Source organism: Dipodomys ordii, unplaced genomic scaffold (genome assembly GCF_000151885.1).
Source record: "Dipodomys ordii isolate 6190 unplaced genomic scaffold, Dord_2.0 Scaffold155, whole genome shotgun sequence".
NCBI classification, from domain to species: Eukaryota; Metazoa; Chordata; class Mammalia; order Rodentia; family Heteromyidae; genus Dipodomys; species Dipodomys ordii.
The window spans coordinates 2,602,258-2,606,076 of record NW_012267371.1 but is presented as its reverse complement, the minus strand read 5'-3'; the positions used below and the strand labels follow the sequence as shown (position 1 = coordinate 2,606,076).

Here is a 3,819-nt window from a genome sequence, read left to right as displayed (position 1 = left end):
AAAAAAAGAGTCTCATGGAGTTTTCTGCCTGGCTGGCTCTGAACTGTGATCCTCTGATCTCAGCCTCCTGAATAGCTAGGATTACGGTGTCCAGCTTCCATGAGACTCTTATCTCCAATAAACCACTAAAAAAACCGAAGTGGCGCTGTGGCTCAAGTGGTAGAGCACTAGCCTTGAGCTGAAGAGCTGAGGGACAGCACCCAGGCCCAGAGTTCAAGTCCCGTGACCAACAACAACAACAACAAAAATCCCTTGCTTCCTTCCTGCAAGCTTAATAAACTAAAAGCTATGTTCTAGCTGGGCACATCTGTAAGCCTAGCTACTCTGGAGATTAAGATCTGGGGATGGTAGTTCAAAGCCAGCCCAGGCAGGAAAATCCATGGAATTCTTCTCTCCAATTAACCACTAGAAAGCCAGAAGTGGAGCTGTGGCTCAAGTGGTAGAGCACTAGCCTTGACCACCGATATTCAGTAATGAAAGGAAATTTCATGCAGTCTCTCATGGATGCCTGGTGTGGCATGCCCAACCCTATTCATTTCCTTTCCTTTCCTTTTTCTCTTGGTTCTTTCACACTGTTCGGGAGACACATGCACTATCAATTCTAAAAGCTTCACTAAGAAATCTGTGAGCTCTACCTCAGGCTTGGTCCTTACACAGCAGATAGACCCTCCTCAGTAACCCCCACAGGGCTCAAGCCATCTTGCCAGAAGACTTCCCCTTCCCTTCTTTTCCTTCCTCTGTCCTTCACCTGGCCTCTAAGTCACGGGCCCAGCTTTTGCTGCCTGCTGGAGGGAATTTACTTTGCTCTTTGGCAAATGTTTTCCCAGGGGTCAGCTTAGTATTTACTTTGGCTTAACAGTTGCCCTGAAGTTCATTTCCCCCAAGGTCAGAGGAATGGGGGAAGGGTGGGCAGTGATGGGAACACACAATTTCAAAAGTTTGTGTCTCCAGAGAGGACCCTCACAGCTCCAGGCCCTAAGCTGAGAATATCATTCAGGAGACTGAAGAGGCAGGCAAGCATTGGAACACCCAGCAGTAGAGATGCGAACAGGTGAGACTAAGTTTGGGGAGCCAGTAAGGAGTGTCAATGCCTGGGTCAACAGAGACCCCACTGTATACGCCTTTAACCCAGCCCCTGACACTGCCTGCAGGCTCCTCTAACTTAAGCCTCCCCTAGTCACACTTCCCAGAAGTCTGGCCTTAAAAGGCTAAAATTAAATCACACAAGCAACTTGTGCACACTGACAACACAGCATAATGTACATGGACTAAGCAAAGACACCACCATACACACAGGCACACACATGCACACAGCACAACACAGCACATGCAGATGTAGTATTTGCACAAATTCTCAGCTCCAACCCTCACACACCACCTCCCTGGCACTGCTACCCTGTAGCCCTCAGGCAGACAGCGCTTCTCCCTCTCCTGTCTCCCCTTTCCAGCCAAATACCAAATCCTCTCTACGCTGCCATGTTGACCTGACATGCCCCCTCTTTTCAAGCCCATTGACATGCAACTATTGCAGACCCTAGCATCTCTTTTCTGGCCTTCTCCAGTGATTCCCAGGCTACAATGGCCTCTAATTCTATTTTATAGCTTTAATCAGGACTAGAGGTAAGAACCCATTTCTCTTGCATAAGAACCCAGGATCCCCTAAAGGCCACCTAGGAAATCAAGCCAGTCGCTGTGACCATAGAGGCCCGCATCCTGCTGGCCCACATCACACTTGTGGCCCTGGTCTTATAGCCAGGCTGGCCTAGGCTGTCCCCATTCTGCCACCTTGCCTCCCCAAATGACCCCTCTCAAGATCTTCCCCCCCAAAAAACATATAGAGGCTATTAAGCAGGAATATCCCTAATCTTGCTCTACTCCCCCCTGGAACTCTCTTAAACTCCAGCACCAGGAGTTTATCAAGGGCACAGCGAATTGCTATGAAAGTCATAATACTACCCTGCCTCCCACATAGATCAGCTATGCAGCCCTGGTCGTGGGAGGCAAGAGACTAGAGGGCCAGGAGCATACTGGGAGCCTGGGAGAGAGCAAGGCCAGCGTTCAAGGTCAGCATCAGAGCACTGCTAAGGACAAACATGGCCAAGCTCAGTGAGGGAATGGTCTCAGCTTTCAGTAAGAACCCTCCTAGCCCCCTTACATCCACACACAACCTCTGCTTAGCTCTAATTATAGACCAAGGAGACCAAGAAAAACCATAATAAAATAACTGACTACATATTTCCTGCTATGTAGAAGGCTGTCTACTTTCATTCAGAAGCACAGAGATTTGTTTTCTTTAGTTTATACACACACACACACACACACACACACACACACACATTTATCTCCAGAGCTGAGCATGCTAGCATGTTAGCATACACCTGTAATTCCCAGTATGTTCAAGGTAGGTGGGAAGATCTTTGTTGGAAGCTTATCTGAAAAAAAGTAAAAGTAAAATAACCACAAGCATTGCTCAAGTGGTAAGTGCTCACCTACCAGTGGAAGGCTTTGAGTTCAGTACCCAGTATCGAGAGAGAGAGAGAGAATACTAAAAGCCCTTAAAGGCCTGTGACTGGCAAGAGGTAAAGTTCTTGAATGCAACAAGAAGCAAGAAAAGCAGAACTAATCCCATAATGGAACAAGTGCTTTGTGAATAGTGAGAGTCCCTCAAAAATAGAAATAATCAGGAGAGGGGATGAGAAGAGAAACAGTAGCCAGGAGATGCTAAGAGTCCAGGAAGAGAATCCTCGTGATCAGATGAGCTAACACATAGGTTAGATGGACAGGAATTCGGTCCACCATAGCCAGTGAACATGGGCTGAGAACAGTCAACATGAAATTGTCATACTGGGATGTCAAACCGAGCACTGAACAAGAGCCTGTCCCACAGCAACTCCATGGTGGTGGCACTCAGGAGACTCAGAGAAAGAGGACTAAGTCCCATATTCAAAGCTGACAGCATAACAGCAGAGAACAAGTACTCATGAGACTGGCAGATGTGCAGGAAGAGTAAATCACAGACATGCAGGGTGAACTGGACTTGTCCACATGCAATTTTTCCATATTAAAAGGAGATATTGCCTGGTGCTTAGTGGCTCATGCCTGTAATCCTAGCTACTTAGGAGGCTGGGATCAGAGGATCATGGTTCAAAGCTAATCCCAAGCAGGAAAGTCCATGAAGCTCTTATCTCCAATTAACCACCAGAAAAATGGAAGTGGAGCTGTGGCTCAAAATGGTAGAGTACTAGCCTTGAGTTCAGGGATACTACCAGGCCCTGGGTTCAAGCCCCCTGACTGACAAAAAAGGGGGAGATATTAAAGAAGACTGGAAGGCTTGAGAATCGCAGCACATGTCTATACGTACCCAATCAGAATAATAATGTAAAGCCAGAGGGAAGACGTCCCTAAGTCCAGTATACACAGATGGGGACCCTTGCTCCCATCCTCAGAGACTGTCACTAGATTTGAATGGAATGACATCCACCTGGCCCCTTTCTCACCAAGTCCCTGAATCATTAACGAAGCTCAATCCCTTGTGTATCCAGCTAGACACTTCCTTGTTAACCACTGCGTAACAAGTGATAGAATTCTACCCACAAAGAACAAGAGGCAACCAGGTGACTTGGCGGGGAGAGAGGGTAGTGGTCATTTGAGACATTTCAGGACACATCGGTCTCCTGAGGTTCCCGGAATCTCAGCAGGGACCAGGAGCCCCGTGTCCTTCACACCCCACTGAGCACTTCCTTTTCCCCCCAACTCCTGTTTATACATGAACTAACAAGAGCGAAAAAATCCTATTTGTCCAAGTCGTTCACATGAGGG

General features: G+C 47.6%; 1 long non-coding RNA gene across 1 annotated transcript in view; it reads right to left on the bottom strand.

Annotated features, from left to right (window-relative positions):
* LOC105997943 overlaps positions 1-3,449 on the bottom strand; it is a 16,730-nt gene extending 13,281 nt beyond the window's left edge. Inside the window, exon 1 of the long non-coding RNA XR_001175666.1 lies at positions 3,362-3,449. This is a non-coding gene — a long non-coding RNA (uncharacterized LOC105997943). The remainder of the gene's footprint in view (positions 1-3,361) is intronic.
* Positions 3,450-3,819: the final 370 nt, after the last annotated feature.